The 22,143-nt window shown below is 44.4% G+C and overlaps 1 protein-coding gene across 2 annotated transcripts in view; it reads left to right on the top strand.

The window, feature by feature from the left end:
* The window catches only part of ASIC2 (acid sensing ion channel subunit 2), a 1,100,666-nt gene that overhangs the window by 636,740 nt on the left and 441,783 nt on the right, over positions 1 to 22,143 (top strand). The gene's annotated exons all lie outside the window — the stretch shown is intronic.

Below are 22,143 nucleotides of genomic sequence, written 5' to 3'. Positions count from 1 at the left end.
ATGGGCTTGGAAGTTCAGACAGACCTGGTTTATAACTGGAGTCCTTCTATTTAACAACTGTATAAATGTGCAAAACTCACCTCTCGGCACATTCCTTGGTAAAATGGTGTTGTGACACCTACTTTATAGGATTGTTTTAAAGATGAAAAACATGACTTATGCACAGGGTGTTCAACAAGTAATACCAGCTAACAGTCGCTAGTTTCAATTCCTGGGCTCCCATTCCAGCACTGTAAGGCCTTGAGCAATTTACCTCATCTCTCCAAACCAGAGTATACTCATCTGTAAAATAGAGACATACCATCGGTTCATAGGCTGTTGGGAGGATTTCATTAAATAGGTGATGCATATAAATTACTTAACAAAGTATTTGGCACATAGAAAATATTCGAAAGACATTTGTTGTTACTATCATTAGTACTAGCAGGATGCTCATTGTGGTTATCTAAGAGATGAGCTAACATCTGCATCCACCTAAGGACCATGTATTTCCTGTTATATTCAGACATAGTTATCCTCTCAAAGCCAGACCATTCCTGACTTTTCCATAAAGAAAAGGCAGTATCTCTTTCCATAAAGTTTCTTGGTTTCCTTTAGCCAAAAATGAACACCCCCTTCTGTATCTTCACCACACGCGGTGCCTCTCTAACAACATGTAGTATTGTCGGGGTGACTATTTGTGGTGTGTGTCTCCTCTACCACGTGATTCGAGTACAGGTGATCAAATCTAATCTACTTCTTCATTTCCACATCTCATCTAGTACTGTTCCCAGCACAAAAGACTATTTTTTTTTTTAAGATTTTATTTATTGGGGCGCCTGAGTGGCACAGTCATTAAGAGTCTGCCTTCGGCTCAGGTCATGATCCCAGGGTCCGCATCAGGCTCCCTGCTCCACGGGAAGCCTGCTTCTCCCTCCCCCTCTGCCTGCCACTCCCTTTGCTTGTACTTGCTCTCTGTCAAATAAATAAATAAAATCTTAAAAAAAAAAAAAGATTTTATTTAAGGCCTGTTTTGCCAAGTTTCTAAAAGGCAGGTGTCATCTGTCAACAGCTAACTCATTCAAATGACCAAATCCCAGGGTCGGTCAGCTAGCTCAATGATCCCGTCCAGGTAATTTCTCCTAACACAGAAAGGAAGCTTGGAAGAGTTCTCTCACTCTAATGACCACAAATTGCTCCCGTGAGCTATATTTTTCAAAAATGAAGCTGATCAAAAACATGGAAAGGACAAATGTGACCCAAAGTCATCATACCAATCTTCCCAGAGCTAGTGTCAGAGAGAAGTGCAGAACACGCTCCATCCTCAGATGTTCTCCGAGCCAACCAGTCTGGTGGGACCAAACCATCTCCTTGCTGAGCATCAGGTGGGCTGGCCAGGGGTTGGACTCCAAGGGGAAGAGAAAAAGATCTAGCACATATTTCTGAAATTGCTGGGCAGGGGCAGGATGCACAAGATCCAGGAGAGTTATACAGAGCAGGTGTAGAAGCAGGAACAAAACTGAGAAGCTGGGGCCAGAGGGAAACTAGAGTCAGGGGAGAGAGCAGGTACAGAGGTCATGGCTAGTGCTGGGAATCCTTCTGGGGTGTCTGTCCTTTTATTACCTGTCTGCCACAGCTGGTTTCAAGGTGATTGGGAATGTGTAACTTCTTAAAGGTCCAGGATGGAGAAACACGAATTTGCTTTCAAATGAAGGGGACCTCTTAATGCTGCAAGAAGCGAGGGACCAACCGATGGTTTAGAGCCCTGCTACTCAACGTGTGGTCCGCAGACACATAGCATCAGCATCACCTGAGTCTATTAGAAATGCAGAATGTCCGGTCTCATCTCTACCCACTGAATCAGAATCTTTGAAAAAAGGGCAAGGAATATGTATTTTTAACAAGATCTCCAGGAGATGGTTAAGCCTGCTAAAGCTTGGCACTGGTTTAGGACACTGGCTCTTAACTAAAGATACTCATCAGAATCACCTTGTATAGGGGGTTTCTTCAATATGCCAATACCCTTGGCCCCACCCCCAGGGCTCCTGAAACAGGTAGTCTGAAAGGGATCTGGTCATTTGCAAATTATCTTAAAGATCCCTGGGTGCTTCAAGAGTATAATCTTGGTTTTGAAGCATCAGTTTAGAACCTTAAAAGTTGATGTAGGACCGAGACCCATGGTTGATGATTTCCCTGCTGGATTCTGCTATTACCCTCAATTATAGCTCTCTTGCATGATCTTGTTCTGACACCAGGTGCTCCATGAGCTCCTTCCTGACACTCCCCTCCCCAGCTAAAATGAATCATTCCTGGCTCTGAGTTTCTGTGGCCACTCCATGCATATACCCCCTTTCAGCTCTTACTTCATTTGCTTTCCATTGTGTATTACTACTGGTTGCGCATTTGCTGTTTGACTAGATGTTAGTTCCTTGTGCTGGCCCCCAAAGTCCAAGATTTTCGTCATCCTTGTTTTCCTGTGACACTTAGCTCAGTGCCTGGCACATTGCAGATATATAATACCTCAGATGCTGCATTGAAAATACTGAAAAATTCTAATTCTCCACTGTCCATCCTCAAAGTTAGGTCGACAACAGGAAGCTGACCATATTTCCCTACTTCAAAGAAAAGACTTTTGTATACTTTTATTTATGGTAGCAGGTCAGATGCTTCAACTAACCCTGGAAGGAAGGATGGGTGCTATTATTATCACTGCATTGCTCAGTGAGATCATGCATTTAGTTCAAGGCCACAGCTAACAAGTGAGAATCTAGAGTCCACCACAACTGTGACTCTTCACCACCCCAACTCCAGACAACACACATGGTGTCTCCTGCTGTCCAAGAGGGGCCCCTCAGAAATGACCAGTGGCGTGGTTTCTGCTGCAGTTCTCACTTGTACCTCCTGCAGCTCTCACTTGTACCTCCTGCAGCTCTGGAGATCCCTGGAAGCTCAGAGCATGGGGCTGGGAAGAATGCCATGAGGCTCTGTGTCCAGAAGCTGGGTATGCTGGGGAATCTGCAGGGCTTTCACCCAGCTGCAAAGGGCAGGCTGGCCCTCTCCTTTGCCCCGGTTCCTGGTGGTCTCTGCACTTTTGCATGGCCTGGCTCCCTGCCCTGAACCCCACCTTGCCCGGCCTAGGTGCATACACTGTGTCTTGTTTACCCCAATCTGCAACCCCTGGGGCTGGACCCAGTTTCCGGCTGGGGTCTGGCTCCAAGCCACTCAGGCCAACCATAAGCACCTGTTTCAGCATCATCCCCGCCAAGAGCCTCCTTCTGCCAGGTCCTGCTTACTCCTCAGGCCCTCCTGGGTTAGCAGTGCCAGAAGGCATCCAGCCAACTTTTCACACCCATTTGGGCACTGACATTGATGGTTGGCAGCCTCCCTTCTCTGGGGTCCAGGCCTCCAACCAGGCTCTTTCCTCTCACTACCTTGACCTCCTTCCCTTATTTACCAACTTGTTGCTTAGGCCCAGCATGCTATTTTCTTCAGTCTGCAGTGCCCACATTTCTAACAGATTCCTGATCCTGCCATTGGCCCTGAGAGGGAGTCAAGACCACTTAATCTCTCAGCACAAGCAGTGGATTTGCAAGATAAGGATTTGAGACCAGACTTTGCCTCTCACCGGGTATGTAACCTTGAAAAAATGACTTTTTATTTTGTTTCATCGTGTTTTTCTATGTAAATGAGGAGAACATATATATGTACATAAATACACAAATGTACATGTACATAATTTAATTTATAAAGTTGTGAGGATTAAATGAGATCATTTGGTAAAGTTACACCATAATTATAAAGCATCCTAGAAAAATGGTTTCACTAGCTTATTAAGTCCTGAAACAGAAAAAGATGATGTTTCTGTTTAGTAAGCCCCAGGTTAGAACTATGTAATATGGTTAAGGTGTTTTCAAATCAAGAGAACCAAAACCAAATGTCTTTATGCTTAAAGGAGCTGACTTTAGTACCTGGAAAATTAATCCATTCAGAAACTTCATTCCTGGGTGAATGAGTTGTGAATGTATTGTGAATATATTTTGCCATCTGGGATATAGAATGGAGAGCACGAGGTGGTCTTTGCTTTCCCAAACAGTACACCATCTCTATCTTCAACTGTTCTTGGATCAACTGATTTATTCACTGATTTGTCCAACAGGATTCTGAAAGCTCAGACTCCATGCTGGCTGGGGAGAGGGGAGAAAGGTATAGAATGGAGCCCGTAGCTGCTTATGAGCTCCTCTGGTTCTCAGTGACACAGCTGCTTTATTCCTAGCCAAAAAGAAAGGCCGTACTCTTGAGCTGTCTGCCCCTAAAACCGAGGAAGAGCTGTCTGATAGATCTAGAAGGCCACAATCTGAAAATCCTGAATGAGACCTGCTCAGCTCTCTCATCCAGTTTCCCTATCATTTGGAGTATTTAACCTGCCTGAGACGGTTCATGGTTTTCTCATCTTTAAGGACTTTGGGGGGAAAATGTCCCTCATGTTACCTATTCTCCATCTCTTTCATCAGCAGATAATCCTTTGATAATCCTTTCCAAATTCACCCTTATTTTTAAACATCCTTTAAAAAGTGTGATCCAGTTAGTGCAAAGAATCCATGTCCTATGGAAGTCTTCCGTCCAAAATCCCCATGCTTTGATTCTCAGGAAGTTTTCCCATAAATCTGACTACATTCTTCCTGGCATCAGCCTAAGGAGACTTTCTTTGGCTGGTCCTTACAGGCTTTAAGGCTTAAATCCAACAACAAGAAGAATACTCTGGTGTAGAACCCTCTTACACATCCCCACATTCAGTCAAGCACAAGAGAAGGGGCACAGCTCAAGACCAGAGTCAAGAGTCCACATTCTGGTCCTGCCTCTGTCACCAATTTCTGTGTGGCTGGACATTCATCTCTTCCCTGCTCTGGGTCCCAGATCATGCATATTTCAAGTACAGGGTTTGACCCTTTCAACTCTGGGACTTAAAGCTTACTTTTGTCATCAAAGCTCACCCTCAAAGATACCCCCCCCCACTTACTACCTTTCTTGAGGTGACTTAAGAATTTACATTTTCAGCCCAAAGAACAATTTTCCTGTTGAACAATTATGAAAATTCAGCATTTGGGAGAAAGCACTATAAACCGGCCTGGTGTATTACTGCTCTAACAGTCCCCTGTGCTCCTAATAAAAACAGCCAGGGGAGGCTGAAGCCAGCATGAAATATGGCCCACTTGTTTTCTTAACAGCCTGCTTCCCTAGGTTATCCAGGAACTGTCAGCACCAAGTGGAGGGCTGAATAAAGAATAGGGCAGTTTCCTGTCTTTTGTCCTGGTGTCTCATGCCCCAGCCATTATTTTAATGGTATTCCATTGCACTTTTGTATTCAAATGGACTTGAAGGCAAACAACATTTAAAGGGAGAAGTTTCTTCTAAGCAGAAAAAGTGCCTTGCTGGCACTTGTGAACTGTGGAAAGTCCTGAGTCAGGGAATCAGGTGATTCAGGGGGATCTAGGGATGCTACCTTGAGCTCAATTCAAATGCTTGGGGGGCGTGGGGGAGGTTGGTGTGAGGGATCAGTGTGAAGGTCCAGGTAATGAACTCAATAGGAGAGTTCATTTCCAGGCACTTACCTGCTAATATAAAACATTATATTTAAATGTTATAAAAACATTTAAAAAGGAAAAAATAATAATAATAAAGGAAGAAAAGGCACAGGTAGAAGAATTAAGGAGTCTGGAATCAAGGATGAGGGTCTCTCAATTGAAATTTTCTATTTGGGTATCTTCCCCAAATGTCAGTAACAAGTAGCCCCCCATTTGGGTTCAAATAGTGTATCATCCATATCCCTGCCCAACATCCCAAAGGAGCCTGGGGCTAGTCAGAGGCTTCATAGGATCTGGCCAGAAATGCGAAGTGCCTCCCCTGAGATTCCAGAAGCCATTGAGCAAGAAGAATTAAGAACTACCAAAATCTAGAGACCTGTCAAAATGCAAAGGATGCAGAGAGGGAAACCCAGTCTCACTGCCTGGAAAGCAGGCTTCAGAGCCAGGGCCTTCAGGACTGGGGAAATAAACAACAACAACAACAGGTAAAGGGCATTTGGTGATACACAGTGGGGTGTGGCGTGTGAAGGCCAGGCAGGAATGGAATGCCAGATGGATTCAGAATCTCAGAACTGGGCTGTTTTGTGCTTTGGCGTTCGGATGCCTCTCAAGAGAATCTGTAACTGGTATGTCAGCTGTGCTTTCTGAGGATTCGTTTATCTTATAAACCCTTCCCATGTGCCAGGTGTTGTGCTGATTTCTGGACACATGAACACTTACGATTCACCTTGAAGGGGAGAGGGGCACATCCAAAGTCATGACTTCGGTGTGTGCAACAGTACCATAGAGACATACACCAGGGCTGGGAGAACACAGAGGAGCAAGAGAGAAACCAGCTGGGCTGGGGGCTCCCAGTCATCCAGAACTTGGAGAGCAGATATCTGGGCAGACTCGTCATTTCACAGACAATTTCCCGTGAATCCTGCAGTTGTCCCTTTCTGGGTCCATAAGCCCTGACGCTCATATAGACAGATTTCATGGAATAGAGAACTTCCTGTAAACAGTGTCCTACCTGCCCAACTGCTTGTAGACATATTCTGAGAGAGGCAGCGGGCTACCCTCTAGTTCACTGACTGAAAGCAAATGGGAAATATTGGAAGATAGTAAAAGCATTTCTTTGCCCTTGGCATTCTTCATCTGCTAGTATTTAGTCTGAAGAGTAGCTTTGAGAGGTAGTCTTGGTCATGTGGCTAGGTAGAACTAAGATGAAGATCATGATGTATGAAGACAGTCCTGTAGCTCCAGCTATAAAGCATACCAGACACTCCCTTTGGGGGACAATGGCAACAGGGCACTGAGCAGGACCAATGCAGGTAGATAGATACTGGGTCAAACTAACCCAGCCCCATAAGTTGGGTTAATTTGAACAGGAGACCTGGGAGTGATACTACAGACTGAGTCCAATGACAGGTTCTTAAAATATGAACCAAATGCACGCACAATTAAGAAAGACCCAGGATCTGTGTTTTTCATTCAAGAGGACTGAGTGGAATACAACTTCAAGACTAAGGTGTCTTAGGAAATCTCGGAAATAAGAACAGGACTCTATCTTTGAATTGGAGAAGTTCAAGATGAAGAACAAAGGCAGTGGCAGGCCCAAGGGGATGAGTGTGGCAGGAAGTAGGTGGGAAGCAGAGGCAGCCCAAAGCACAGGCTAAGAAGCAGAGCAAGGCTCCTGTCACCGGTGTCCCATCCCTTTAAAACACTCCACCTCCAAGTACCCAACAGAGAAGAGACCTAGTCGAAAGACTGGTAGGGAATGTTGGCTGTACATGATGGGGGTGTTCATTGTGGCTATAGATCAATACTCTCAGCAGAATCCAGGGTTTTATTCTTCCCCAGATCCTCCAGAAATATCAAAGCATGTTGACCACCAACTATTTATAGATCATACTTATCCAAGAGGGAGGGGACATTTTAATATCTAATCGGGCTGAATTTCTTGTGCAGAGCTAAGCCTGTAGGTGGTTGGTTATTTTGTAAAGGTGGGAAAGCTGTTATTTTCAAAGGAGTGCCAGATACAGTAGCTGTAGTGAGAGATAGGTGGGAGGTCCAGGGCTGATGGGTGCCTCTGCTCCTTCTGTTTTACGGCTCTGTCATCCACCAGGATATTGGGTCACTTCCCCCTTATCCACATTCCAACCCAAGGAGAGTGGGAAAGAGGAAGCAGAGGGCAAGTTAACATTTTAAATGTGGCAACCAAAGTATACACCGCTCTTCCATTCGTAGCCTATTGGCTAGAATTTAGTCCCATGGCTACATTAAGATGTAAGAGAAGCTGGAAATGAGTCTTTAGCCATTAATCCCATCCAAAACCCAGTAAGTTCTATTACCAGAAGGAAGAGAGGGCAGATACTGGAAAGTGATTAGCAGGATCTACCACCGGGATTCCTAGCTATTATTCCCAGCTGTCACCTTTGTTAGGAAGCCCTTTCTGACTCCCAAATCCTGGCCCTTCTTCTGGGCTCCCATAACAGTGATTAATGCTGTTAAAATGCTTACCTAAATGTACTAAAATATTCTATTTATTTGTCTCTCTTCTACTAAAGTGTGAGCTCCAAGGGCAGAAAATATGTATTGTTCATCTCTGTATCCTCAATGCCTTACACAGTGGCACATGTCAATGTTCAATAAGGTTTTGTTAAATGAATGGGTAGATGGGCAGATCAATACATTCTTCACCTGATGAGTGAATGGAGCTAGGGTATAACTGGTTCAATCAGTGATCTGAAAGTTTCCTTATGTGATTTATAAAAGTCACCCTCTAATGTATAATCCTATGTATGTGTGTATTCAGTCAAGCTAATGATTGCTTGATATGGATGGGATAGATAAGAGACAGGATGGCTGGGGCATGTGAGATATATAGATATAGATAGATAGATAGATAGATAGATACACACACACAGGAGATATATATGTGTGTGATATGTATATATACATGTGAGATATATTTATACATTTATATATATCATAATAGCATACCCTCCTGGTGTGCTTGGCAATAGATTCTAGAGTATCGGGGAGCATTTGGAAAACCTGGGCATTAGTCAACTCTCAGAAGTGTGGTGCTATGGACAGTTTCCCCACCTTTGGCAACATGTGCCCTTTTTCATGACTCTGTTAATGCCCTTGATCATGCCACACAGAATCTATCTGGATTCCTTTTCTCTGCATTGCATAAAGTGGTGGGTCATAGCGCAGAGTTTGGGCAGCACCAAGAAGCAGCACCCTGGGGAATATCAAAGTGTGGCAAGACTGGATGTGAGCATGCGAAAGGCTCCCTGACTGGGGAATTGGGAGAAGGATTATTTATATGGCTGAGGTTGTTCCTGGAGGATGGAATTGGCAGAGAGTAGAAAGGAGCAATAAGACAACATTCCATAACTCCCCATCCCCACTCCCCCCAGGACCTAAGCAAGACCAGCATGTCAGCAACTCAACAAGATTTCAGAGTCTGGATCTAAACCTGGAGGAGTGTTATGGGTTCTGCTCGTTCCCAAGGAATCTAGTCCCATGGAGGGCTTCCTTGGGTTGTCAAATTTGCATCTGGGACTATTCTGGTAAAGCAAGAGCTGAAGGGCAAGTGGAAGTGGGTTGGTTACATTCTAATATAGTGCTACGGAGAAGTGTGTTACAGAAACCAGAGTGTCAGACTTGGAGGAGGAGGCAGATGATTTAAGGATGCAACCAGCAATTATCATTTGGGCAAAGGAGATGGAATTGAGAAAAGCCGAGAAAGCTCTAGGAGATGAAATTGTCTGGATGGTAGATAGTTCCCAAGGGGAAGAGTCATTGGCTCTGCTTCTGGAAACTGTAGAGTCATAGAATCTTAGAGTTGTGAGGATGTAAGAAGTCTGATGTCTTTCAGACTAAATCATGGCTCTGTTGCTTCTGATTCTGTGACCTTAAGCAAATTTCTTAACCTCTGTGTATCTCTGTTTCTTCATCTGTACAATGGAGTCAATAACTGTACACCCCTCACTGGGTCATTTGAGGGTTTAAAACAGTCATGGCATGTAAGTCAACATCTAGCACATATTTTCCATATGCGCTGGAGAATCTTAGAGGATTTGCAATGTTGAAATAGAAGGGAATCAACTTGGTTGATGAGACCCCAATATGGTGTCTTCAGTCATGGGTTTTCCCCATTTCTGTAGTTGAGAGAACCATCTATCCCAACACTTACCTTTGCAACTCAAAGGAAAATTGGCCCAAAACAAAATAATTGGCTTACATAACTGAAGAATCCAGAAGTGGTTCTGGCTTCACTTGTGGTTTCTTCCAGAGATTCACATGGTCATCAGGGAACCAGCCCTGATTTTCTCCATTCTAGCCTCCTTTGCATGCCAACAACAACAAAACTATGTAAGCCATTAGCTGGTCTCTCAACTACAGAAATCTGGGTATATACTGCGTATACTGAGTAAATCTGTATATACTGAAAAACCTGGGATTTTTTTAAAATCATTTCATAGTCCCCAGAAGATTTTTGGGTCATGAAAAATGTAACCACAAACCAAGGACTAAATGAACTTGGTGCCACCTAATATCCCTACCACTCTAATGAAGACTAACCAAGAGAGAATCACTTCCCAGCTATCAGGCCACCCTGTGGTGACAGGCCACAGGCAAGCATTCCTTCCACAGGCTGGAAGGAACAAAAGGAAAGCCTAGACAGACCAAGCTGGTAGGCCAGCTGCTGCCCCTGAGACCAGCAGGGACGGTGACCTCATCCTCACGGGTACAGCCAGCCCTGCCTGACATTCTCCCCCTGCACTGATGAAGGGACGCTCTGGTCCTCACAGAACAGCTTATTATGTAGAAATATGGATTCAGCACCACTCACTTCCTGCAAGGAGGGATTGCTTGGAGCCAATCTCCTTTTATTTCTCTGCCTGGATGCTTTCAGCTTCTCACCCGGGCTCTGACAATGAGCCTGTCAATATGCAGAATTCCTTACATTTCCCTTCAGAAACTAAAAGTAAGACAAAGGAAGGAAACCTGTTTAGCTCTAATGATGTGCGTGGTTTCATTTTTCTGTTTGAATCTATTGCTGTTTAATGAGCTAGATATCCACTGGATGAATTAGATACACTGATCCTGTGTGCGTCTCCCGGGAGACACCCTCTCCATGGCAGGATGTGCCTCAGACATGGGAGCCACACCGCCTGCCTGACAAACACACCGCATACCGAAGGAGAGCACAGGCCATGGGGATGTGGTTAAGTAGCAGGGGATGAGTCTCTCGCAGCTGACCTCGCAGCCAGCCTAGCAGGCAAGAGACTTAGCAAAGGCAAAACTGTGTCTTGATCAAAATGCTTGAATAATGGTAGGACTCCTGGGTCATAAAAACAAACAAACAAAAAAAAACTGATGAACAAGCTAAGGTAATGAGGTTTCTAGAATTGACAGGTTGTTTCAATTGTCTAACCAGAAGAGGCCTTTTGTAGCTTTCCATTGATGACGTGGAGGCTGACCAATGATGAGGCCATTTGTCTTGCTAATATTGTCAGCTCTGAGAAGGCTCAGTTAGACAGGACTCTTGTGCTGCACACATAGATCTGTGCTCCTGAATTAGGCTAGTTCTTCATTTTTATCAGAAAAGGAAATATCTAAAGTTGTTTTGTTCTTAATCTTCTTCACCAAAGGAGCCATTTGGAATGAATCCATTCTAGATGGGGAGGGGCCACAGAAGTAATATTTGGTCCCTTCATTAACTGATAAGGATTTTGAGGCTCAGATAGAGAAAGTCGTGTGGCCAGTTGGTAGTTGACCCATGGCCAATAATACTAATGCTGTTATAGGAGTGCTCGTTTTGTAACAAGGCACTGTTCTAAATGCTTTCTCTATATTAATCTGTCCAAGTCTGTCAACAAACTCATTTTGTGGAGGAGAATACTGAGGCTCTGGAGGGTTAACTAACACCCCCAAAGTCATGTAGCCAGGAAGTGATGGAGATGGGATCCAAACCAAGGGGACCTCAGAGCCTATTATGTTTTTGGCTTTTCAATAAAACCCAATTCTCCTGGCTCCCAGGTCAGACATGTGAAGAAGCTCCAAAAATCAAAATGAAAAAATATCTTTCCCTGTGGATCCTGAAAGAATTTACTTAAGCTGACAAAATAAAACAAGTAACATGAAGCCTCCTAGCCTTTGTGCTGTCTCTCCCAAACTCAACCTCCAAAGACCCCCAGGCTACACCCACCTGGGCTTTACTTGAAAGCTCTCCCCAAGAACTCCCCCTTCTACCATACCACCTGCTTCTTGTTTCCCAACCATACCCGGAGTTCAGAGGCCCCTTTGTATTGGTCAGGCTCTTCCTTCCATCTGGAACCCCTTTTCCTCCATCCCCTACCATCAATCTCCTGCTTATCCCTTATGACCCAGCCCCAAAGACGCCTCAGCTATGACGACTTCAGCCAACACCCCAGTCACACTCAGGATTCTCCACTCCTCTCCTCCAGCACACTTTGCCCTCCACCACATTCACGTAACTATTTCCTCCATTGTCATTGGTCCATTATAATGAAGGGCACACTCAGTGGATGGGTGCAAGGTCTTTGACACTAGCCAGACTTGAGTTTGAGATTTAACAGCGCTACTTAGAAGCTGTGTGGCATTGGGCAAATTACAAATTCTCTGAGCTTCCTTTTCTTCACCCATAAAAGAATAAGTTTACTTTTCTCAAAAGGTTCTTATGAGAACTAAATGAGATAATTCGTGCAAAGCCAGTGACTGTCGTATCTATTATAGCTATTATTATTCTTGATGTGTTCCCACCATCATCACCATCATCATCATACCATCACCATCATCACCATCATCATCATCACATGATCGTCATATCATCACCATCATCCTACCATCACCATCATCATCATCATCATCACCATCACCATCATCACCATCACCATCACCATCACCCTCACCATCATCATCACCATCACCATCACCATCACCATCACCATCACCATCACCATCATCATCACCATCACCATCATCGTCATATCATCATCATCATCATCATCATCACCATCACCATCATCGTCATATCATCACCATCACCGTCATCACCATCATCATCATACCATCACCATCACCACCATCATCATCATCACCATCACCATCATCACCATCATCATCATCACCATCACCATCATCGTCGTATCATCACCCTCACCATCAAACCATCACCATCATCATCATCGGCATATTATTAATACCACCACAGACTGTAAGCTCCTGGAGGTCTTGCTTATCTTTATGCATGGCCTTTAGTAAGTGCTTAATAAATGGATGTAGAATTGAATTGTTGAAGTAGCTGTTCAATTTGCAATGGATTGTTTTGCCTCTGGTGATAAATTGTCTTCAAATCATTTGTCTAACGGCTTGCCACTCAGTTAGGTTTTGAGCTCCATGGAGTTTGCTATTTCTCCCTACAGAGTATACACTCAGTAAATATCCATATATGTAAAAGTATTTAATGGATGTTTAACTCACAAACTTCTCAAAGTTCATAGGATGCTCAAGATGTGCACCCACTTGTTTATTTTTAAAGGCTGGGGGCTAAATTTACAAGGGAATTTATTGAATGCTTAAAATGGCATTTATTGAATGCTTAAAAATGGCAAACATTTATTGAGCACTTACTTCACGCCAGGCACTATGTTGAGTACTTTACATACTCTTGTGTACCAATCCTCACAATCAGTTTATTTGGTAGGCACTCATTCTCCCCACATCACAGTTAAGTAAAGGGAAGCTGTAAGTGATTCATGAACTTGCCCAGGAGTAACCGCTCCTGTGCAGGGAATCCAGGTGGGAAACCATCGCTTTCTGACTTCAGTAGAAAGAAAGGCTCTGGGCTAAGCAATTGAGGCCCCTTGCCACATTTAGTACTCCCTTCAGAACCGACAGTGGCTGACAATTATCCCCATTTTACAGATGAGGAAATTCAGGCTTGCCAGAGCTGGGCTTTGAAAGGAGGTTCGTTCTGACCCTGCCCTTTTTTTCCTTTCTTTCTGATTCTCCAGGGCCTGCTACTAGAACCTTGGTGTCTGGAATGATGCTCAGTTCAGCTCTCTTTCTAGCTGCACACACAACCCCAAAGCCATCCATACTGTAGCAGCCATTACCTGCAAGCACCAGGCAGACACCCCACCCACCATACAGTTAAGAGAGAAGGGGTCATCCCAGATAGATGCATCTCCACATAGTAAAAACCCAGCGGAGAAAAGAAATGCCATCAGAAAGATGTATCTGTAGTCGCTACCCAGTGGCTGGTGCAGCCTTGAATTCTCAGTGAACGATGAGCTCCGAGGGTTGTCATTATGAGCAGGCTTCGCAAGCTGGGAATAGACCGAAGGGGGTGGGGAGAGTGCATGATGGGAAATAGCAGCATCCCAGGGGCCGCGAGGGAGAGGGTAGATGGGGTTAAGGGGTCTTGGGGGCCTGGCCTGTTTTATAGGCCCCAGGAAGACAATCTAGTAGGGAGGGAACAGAACAGTAATGAAAGCCAGAGACCCTGGGGTAGGAAGTGCCACCAACCTCAGCAAAGCCTGGGAAATCAGTCTGCAAAATAAAAGAGGTAGAGAGGAGCACCAAAAATAACCTTGAAGGTAACGGATAAGGCAGAGGAGAAAAATCAATTCAAGGAAAACATATTAAGCGCAGAAAAACTAAATAAGAACTGGGGATTGGGGGAGTCGGGATGGAGAGAGCAGGGGACCGGGGGCCTGGAGGCTGGGTTCCTAGTGCAGCCCAGCTGCTAACAAGCTCTGTGACTCTGGGTAGGACGCCTCACCTCTCTGAGTTGCTGCAGGCTCCTCTTGAAAATGACACAGTTGGACAACGTGGCCTGCAAAGCTTCCTGCAATTCTGACAGTCTGTGATAAAGGATTGCACAAAGCTAGCATACTTTCAGGGAGACAGCCCTGAGCAACTAGATGAAAGTGAGCACATTTAGTGAGTCCTCCAGAAATTTCCGCGTATCTGGGTGCTTGTGAGATGTAAATGAAACCAAACCAGCCTGAGTTTCACTGTTCCTTAGCCTTCTGGGGGGGGGAGTGTAGGTCCTCAGATAAGGAAGGAAACTCATGGCATAAGTTAGCAACCATCAAAGAGGCTACTTGCAAAGAGTGCTGAGGATACAGTTAAATGTTAGCATCACAAGAAATATGGTAATTATGTGCCAGGATGGAGATGTTAACTAAACTTGCTGTTGTAATCATTTTGCCGTATATATGTGTACCAAATCATCTTATTGTATAGCTTAAACTTACATATGTTGCCTGTCAGTAATATCTCAATAAAGCTAGAAAAAGAAAAACGGAAAGGAGGCCCAATGCTCACCCTGTATGACATTATTTACCTACAAACCCCAGTTATCAAGAAAACAACCCAGGACCTGCAAGCAAAGCAAACAAGAAAGCAAATACAGCAGAAGGGAATTTGCTTGTCAGGTGCCTACAATGGGTTTGGTATCTTTTATTCTCAAGTGTCAAGCTGTCTCCAGCAACATGTCTACCCAAAGATATAGGGGCTTTGCCGCACAGCTGTGTCTGAGTCAAGTCCTTGCAGTAGTGGGCTCTCTCTAGGCTACCTTCGGTTCTACTATAGGCCACTGTTTAACACGCTGCTGGTCACCACACAGAACCCAGCACTGTGGATGGTGAGCATGGGGCAAGCTACCCTGCCCCTTCCTGTCCCCTTATTTCCCAGAATACCACCATGGAAGGCTGGCTGGTTGTGTCAGGCTTTGCAGAGGTTGGAGACAACTAAAAGAAATGTCACCACAAGAGGAGAGAAAGGTGTTAAGACTGGGTATTTTGGCATATATTCACACAAAGGCTTGTATGCAAATGTTCATAGCAGATTTGTAATAGCCAACAATTGGAAACAACCCAAATGTCCATCAACAGGTGAATGGATAAACAAACTGTGGTATGAGCACAGAGGGAAAAAAATGGATGAGCTATTGTTGCATGCCACAGTAGAGCTGAACCTCAAAATAATTACACCAAGTGAAAAGAGCCAGGCCAAAAGAAATTACATGCTGTATGATTACATTTATATACACTTGGGGAAAATGCAAGCTAATCTAGAGTGATGGGAAGCAGATCAGTGGTTACCTGGGTATGGTGTTGGGGGTGGAGGTGAATTACAAGGGAGCACAAGTCAACTTTGGGGGATGATGGATATTATCTTAACTGTGATGATGGTATCATAGGTGTATATATATGTCAAGATGCATCAAGCTGCATACTTTAAAGATATGCAATGTTTTATAGATCAGTTGTATCTCAATAAAGCTTTTTTAAAATACTGTACATATTCTATGACTATGATCATAGACCAAGGGAAAAAGTACAAAATTTAAAAACCTTCATGGGGAGTTGGAGGTGCCCTCCTTGGCACACACTTTGCCCTTTTTATCTAAGAGCACTTCCTGATTTGCATGCCCCCATGGGCCCCCTGCCCTTTTCTGAAGGTCCTCCCCCATCCATAAGGGGTTTCTGGCCCTAGATTCCATCACCCTCCCTCAGAGAAATTTGTGGCACAGGGACATTTCCCAAAATAGGAGGTAATGTAGAAAAATAAGACCATAGACTCAGAATGTAAAATCAGCCTTTTTTGTCTATAGAAAACTGCTTTGCACGAAGGAAGAAGAGGGTTATCCTCAACGAGCGGCTATAACCCACATATACCAGCTCCCCACTACATCCGAAGTCCCAGGCTTTCTTTTACACAGGAGTAAAATCCAAAATCCTCCCCGCACCCCATGCACTCATCCACACACTTAAGAACTGGGGAAGGGGGAGAAGGCTGTGAGATACTCAGCAGGGAAGGAAAGGCAAAGCCCACAGGTATGAATTAGCAACCTTTCCACGAGCCTGTTTGAAAAGCATGCTAACAACATGCCCTTGAAAGGAGTCACGGTACTTGTGCAGTGAGATGAGACATTAAGGCCCTGATATTTCATGAGACTTTACCTTTCTTGTGCTAAATACTGACATGTAGAGTAGTCTAATTTGGAGGGGCTTCATTAATAAAGAGCTTGATGGTGTTCACAAAAAATCTTGATTAGGTTCTGGTCCAGCAAACCTGAGTCCCTTACAGATGTACCACACACATGAACCTCCTGGTTCTTCCTTGCTGGCTAAAGGCCATTGCAAACACACGCCCATGCACACACACACATGCGTGCCCACACACCTCTCCCAACAAAGAAAACAATTTGTCTCAATTCTCAGAGACAAGTAACATATGAAACCAAACTCCACCATCACGCTTTTCATTTCCTTAGATTTCGAGCAGGTCAAATTATTGGGGAAGAGGGACATCATGAGGATGTGTCAACTCCTTACAAAGCTACCAGACAGCAAGTGATAGGAACAAGAGCGAGGCCATCTTATTTAAACCTCACAACAGCCCTCTGAGATAGATATTAATATATCCATTTCATAGATTAGGAAACAGAGACCCAAAGAAAGCAAGATCATGCCCAAGATTTACAACCAGGGACAGGGCCAGAAGTCAAGCCCAGATCTGCATTACGGCCAAAGTTAGGTTCCTTCTACTAGTCCTCACTACTTCTAAGCAAGTAGGTGGTGCAAAATCTGAATACTACCATGCAAATAGGTTGGCAGTCAATGTGTGTTTGTTTATTTATTTATTTTGCTTTTGGTTTACATACAACTCACACTTGTTTTCCAGGTTTTAATTTCACAGCAGAGTAAAATCTGCTCACTACAAGAGATGCATTAATTCTTCCGTGTATTCATTCATGTAACAAATGTATGTTAAGTATCTACTATGTAGGTGATGCTGAATAGGTTCTGAGGATACAGCAGTAATTAATACCATTAATGTCCCCACCTTTGTGGACTTATAGTGGAGAGTGGCAGGCAACAAATATGCCTATGGATTACTCTGTGATGATAATTATGAGAAGTGCTAAGAAGGGAAAAGAGAATGGTGTGGGGGTATAGAACAGAGGACCTCTCACCTGTTCCGAGTGGCATGAAAGAGGTCAGGGATAATAACAAACAAGCCATCAAGGATAAGCTTGTGAGAATTTTAAGCAAGAAACTGATACAATTGGATGTAGTTCAAAATTAAAACTGTAGCTACTTTGAATAAAAATGGATTAAAGAGAGGGCAAGAGGGACACAACTGGAAGGCAATTGCAACAGTCCGAGAATGAAATGTTGGTCACTTAGATGCAGGGATGGCAGCAGGATTAGAGAGGAGTGCAGGGGTTCAATTATTTTTAAGACAGAATTAACAGGATCAGGGGGTTGGTTTTATGTAGGGGGAAGAGGAAGAGGGATGGATCTCAAACAGCTCCCGGGCAAGATCAACAAGGTTTAGAAAGGTGCTGAGAACTGAGAGATGGAGCCCCGGAAAGGGGCAGATTGCGGGGGGGGGGGGGGGGGGATCAAACTTTCCATTCGATGACCAAAAGTTAACAACAATCCTGAGGAAGGGTGTTTGAGAGTTTATTGTATGACTGGAAAATTTTCTGCAAGTCTGACAGTTTTCCAGCATAGAAAAAATATTTATTTGGGGACATGTTGATTTTGAGAGTCCTAGAGTAAAACAGATAAGAGAACATGTCAGGATAGCAGTTGGATATGTGAGGATGGAGCTTTGCTGAGAAGTCATAAAAAGAAGAAGACATAATATTTAGGAATCTATTATATGCATTTATATATGTAATATAATTTATATGTATAATGTATATGTTACATATTATATATATAATAGATATCTAAATATTATTTCTAGTGTGTTTAAAATAGTTATTTAGCTGCTTGCCACAATTTATTAAGCCAGCCCCTTATTTTGGATGGTTCAGCTGTTTTTAAGCTTCAGCTTATTCAGAAAATGCAACAATAAAGTTATTTTGTGAATCCCTTTATGTACCTTTGGAACCCAGGTGTGAAATTCCTGATCCAAAGAGTAAGAAGGTCTTTAATGCTCTATATCTGGAAAACTTTCCATTAGAATGAGCAACTCCGATTTTTTTTTCATACTAAAAAAGTGGTTTCCAGTTACCTAGAACATTAATTCGTGTGACTCACTATATTTTCCTGGGAAGGTGGTGGAGGGAGTTGCTTTGAAAACACAGTTGTGTCCAGGTAACTCCAACAGGGATGTTGAATAGGGATGAGGTCTCTGGAGGCATCTATGCCAGGAGTGTGCTACCCAGAGGACAATAAGCAAATAGGTGATAAAATGGTGGCATCAGGAAGCTGCATGGAAGCCCAGAAGGCTGCAGATGATGACTGTCTTAGAGTAGGTCTTTGTCCCTAACCAGCAAGAATTTCTAAAGCTGGTTGGGAGGAGAAAGACAGTTGGTTCTAGGGAGATTATGATGAGCTGAGTGCACCACTTGAAGGCATCATCAAGCTCTTCCTCATCTGGACACACTGTGGTTTGGACACAGACATTCCCAGGCAAAGAGATAGTTTAGTTGTGTTAGTTGTGTCATCCTTAGCCTGGGGCAGGAAGGGCCAGGCAAGAGGGAGGAGAAAAACAGTGATGTTCTGATTATAAAATGCTTTCCTAGCCACCATTGCATTTAACCCACCAAACCATACTATTGGGCAGATATGATTGCTTTACCTTAAAGATAGGGCACCTGGAGTGTTGGGAAGTGGGGATGACTGAGAGGCAGAACCAAGAACTGACCCAGCTCCCCTCCCCTCAATATGCCTCATCTTTTGACAAGGTTCAAAGGTTGCCTTCTAGGGGATTCATTCATTCAACAACTACTGCACACCCAGTCCGTTTGGGGTATGTGCAAGGTACTGGGATGAAGAGACATGGTCCCTACGTATGTTCATGTCCTATAACTGCTGTAACAGATGACAACAAACTTGATGACTAAAAACAATGGACATTTCTTAGCTCCCAGTTGTGGAGGCCAGAAGTCTGAAAGCAGTTTCAGTGGGTGGAAATCAAGGTGTTGGCAGAGCCACACTCTCTCTAGAGGCTCTAGGGGAGAATTTATTCCTTGCCTCTTCCAGCTTCTGGTAGCTGCCAGCATTCCTTGGCTTATGGCCACATCACTCCAATATTTGCCTCCATCCCCACATAGCCTTCTCCTCTGTGTGTCCTGGTTCTCTCATATAACGACGCTTATCCCGGGATTTGGAACCCACAGGGATAATCCAGGATCATCTCCTCATTTCAGAATCCTTAATTTACTCACATCTGCAAAGAAGCTTTACCATATAAGGAAAGACTCACAGGTTCCAGGGATTAGGACCTGATATCTTTGGGGCCATCACTCAGCCCACTACACTGCCCTCAGGCATCCACAGTCTGATGGGGGAAACAACAGCATAGATTAGCAATTATAATATAATGGATTATGTACTGTAATGCAGGTGTATTATGGGAGGAAGACAGTCTCAGGAGGGCTTCCCAGAGGAAGCAACATTTGAGCTGAGACATGAAAGATGAGTAGAAATGAGTCAGGTAGATCCCTGGAGTGGGGCATTTGGGGAATGAGGTATCAAATCAGACCTTTTCTGGCTGAGTGAATGACATGCAGGGAGTTCTCTTTACATAGTGTTAATGTGTTTGATTATCGTCAAATTATGAATTATCTGATAGAAGAGCTAGAGAAAAGAATACTTTAGAACAAAAATAAAATGGCTTCTGTCTTCTGAGAGTCAGAGAAAAGTGGGGATGACCAGAGGAGGGAATGCGAATTCATTTCACACACATAGTTATGGCAGGGCATCTTCTGCTCCAAGAAGTCCTCTCCACGCATTTCAAAGTGGTCCCTATGTGATTCCTTCAGCCCTGCTCATCTGCACCATTGTCCAGGAATCAGGCAGCTATAGTGAGTGCACATCAGCAAAGGTGATGAAAAAGTAGGGAATCCCCACCCTGCAGGACAAGTCAGGAGACATCAGGGCAAATATACTCTTTTCTAGGCAGGTCCCCCATAGCTCAAATCCCACTCCATTTCCCTCCATGCTGAACCAGGCTAGACAAGGCCACCTTCACCCACTCCCAGAAAGCCTCCTGCCGCCAGAACTAGCTCTCAGCAGCCAGGTTCCCGCTGTCTTTTCCTCGGTCCCCATGTGGTCCCCTCAACTCCCCAAAGTCCAAGGTAACGCTAAAAGCAAAATGCACATCCCCACATCTACTCCAGAAAGGAAAAGTAAAAAAAGAAAAGAACACAGCTGCAAACATTCTTCCAGCTGTCACCTAGCCCATCATCCCCGCATCCTTCTGAACAGTGGCCCCAATTCCCCATCCTCAGTCTCAACGGTTCCTAGAGAGAATGCTTGATGGACGGAGCAGGAGGGGGTGGGACTGACCGCATCTTGCCTTGCTCCAGGCCAGAGCCCAGTGCCACAACTTCTAGAGTTCTTCGTTTCCACAGTGGCCCTTCCTCACTGCATCCTCTGAATGGCCTTGCTGCCCACTGGATTGTTCTTTGAGGAGGCTGGGAATCAGATGGCTAGGAGTAGGGCAGGAACACTCACCACATTATGCCTTTCTGCTTAGCCTTTTAAAAAATCTGCCCTCATGAATTTGGATCCTCGCAGGACACAGATAGAGAAATCACCGTGTAGGACACCTGGTGTCATGGAGAGCTATTGTTCTTTCTCTGGAGCATTTTTTTCTCTTTTCTAGAAGGTTTCTTCCTTCAGGGAACTACTGCTTCTCAAGCTCCACCTTTAACCACAGGAGCTGAGCGCCTTTTCAATGTGGACCCTAACCACACGTGACTGGTCCAGCAGTGGTCACCTGACCAGAACTGGGCCAATCAGAGTCCTGCAAAGGAGGTTTCGCTCAGTCTCCTCGGGTAGCCAGAACAGAGGACGTGTTAACTCAGGAGCTCCAAGTAGCCACAGCCTGATTAGGAAAAAATGTCATTTGGCAGTGAAAAATAAAAATAAAGGAGACATAAAGAGAAGTAGGAGGTGAGAGTCAGAGAGAGGAAAATGTCTGGTTTCTTCATGATAATCCAATTCCCCATGCTGGTTTATCTTTGGGGGTTTATTCTTGGCGAGCATCTCAGTCCTTCAATTCTACATGATGCTCCAGTTATCCCTTCAGGAACTGTCTCCCATTCTCTTTTCCCCTCTTGAAGCTTCCCAGAGCCAGTCTCTGTTTTCCACCAAAAGGGAACTAGCTAATCGCACCCAGCGTTCATAGGTCCCGCTCTGAACAACCCGGCCTTGCCCACTCACAGCCACTTCTAGTGCTTTCCTCTCCCTAATGAACCTCACTCCTCTCTCTGTCCCTGATGCCTAGTCCCTCTCATTAGGCGATCTGATTGTTTATGCCTGCCTCTGGCTATTTAGTTCCAGTCTCCTGACTTCTCCATTCCCAGTAGTTCTTTGACAAATAGTTATACCAATAAGCACACCCTCCTTTGACAGCACCCCTTGACTCCTCTTTGTTAATGGCATCTCTAGGCAGGCCACCCAGGATACATCTGACACCGGGGACAGACTCTGATTCTGCTTTTCTTCAGATGCACTTAGTCTTCACCTCTTTGGCCCCATCAGACTCTCAGAAGTCCTCCCTTGCCATGTGATTGTAGGCA

This window comes from Callorhinus ursinus, unplaced genomic scaffold (assembly GCF_003265705.2).
Source record: "Callorhinus ursinus isolate GAN/ISIS: 27379988/994484 unplaced genomic scaffold, GSC_fseal_2.0 scaffold34, whole genome shotgun sequence".
In the NCBI taxonomy this organism is placed as follows: Eukaryota; Metazoa; Chordata; class Mammalia; order Carnivora; family Otariidae; genus Callorhinus; species Callorhinus ursinus.
Note: the sequence above shows the minus strand (reverse complement) of the source record. Positions and strands in the feature narration are given on the sequence as shown.